This window comes from Nannospalax galili, unplaced genomic scaffold, assembly GCF_000622305.1.
Source record: "Nannospalax galili isolate Female #2095 unplaced genomic scaffold, S.galili_v1.0 scaffold1287, whole genome shotgun sequence".
NCBI classification, from domain to species: domain Eukaryota; kingdom Metazoa; phylum Chordata; class Mammalia; order Rodentia; family Spalacidae; genus Nannospalax; species Nannospalax galili.
Window position 1 is genome coordinate 518,770 of NW_008357051.1, and position 790 is coordinate 519,559.

The following is a 790-nucleotide window of genomic DNA, read 5'->3' on the forward strand; positions in this document are numbered from 1 at the left end:
CCATGAAACATCTTAAAAGATGTTCAACATCACTAATAATTAGGGAAATGTAAATTAACACCACTTTAAAATTTCATCTTACCCCAGTCAGACTGGCTAAGATCAAGAGAATAAATGATACCAAATGTTGGAGAGGATGTGGGGAAAATGGAATGCTCATCCACTGCTGTGGGGCTGCAAACTTGTTCAACCCCTATGGAAAGCAGTGTGGAGAACTCTTAAAATATTAAAAATGAACATACAATTTGACCTGGTTATACCACTCTTTGGCATATACCCAAAGAACTCATCTTATTGCAAAGATACTTGTACATCCATGTTTGTTGCTGCTCTTTTCACAATAGCTAAGAGATAGAAGCAACCTCAGTGTCCCTCAACTGATGAGTGGATAATGAAAATGTGGTTCATTTGTATGATGGAGTTTTAGCAGTAAAGAAAGATGAAATCACGAAATTTGCAGGCAAATGGATGGAGCTAGAAACTATTATACTAAGTGAAGTAACACAGACTCAGAAAAAACAAAACAAACAAAAAAAATGACATGTGTTCTCCCTCATATGTGGATCGTAGCACCAAATCCTTATAAGTGAGTATGCATCCAGACATAACTACAGGAGCCAGGATAATCTAAAGGAACCAGGGTGGTAAAAGAGAAGAAAGAATCTAAAAGAGAAGAACAGTAAGAAACAGGCATTAATAAGGGAGATATGGATAAAAATGGGGTTATTTTAAGGGAGGGTTATACAAGGAATCTTGGGGATAAAGGGAAAGAAGGAGCTCAAGAGAGGTG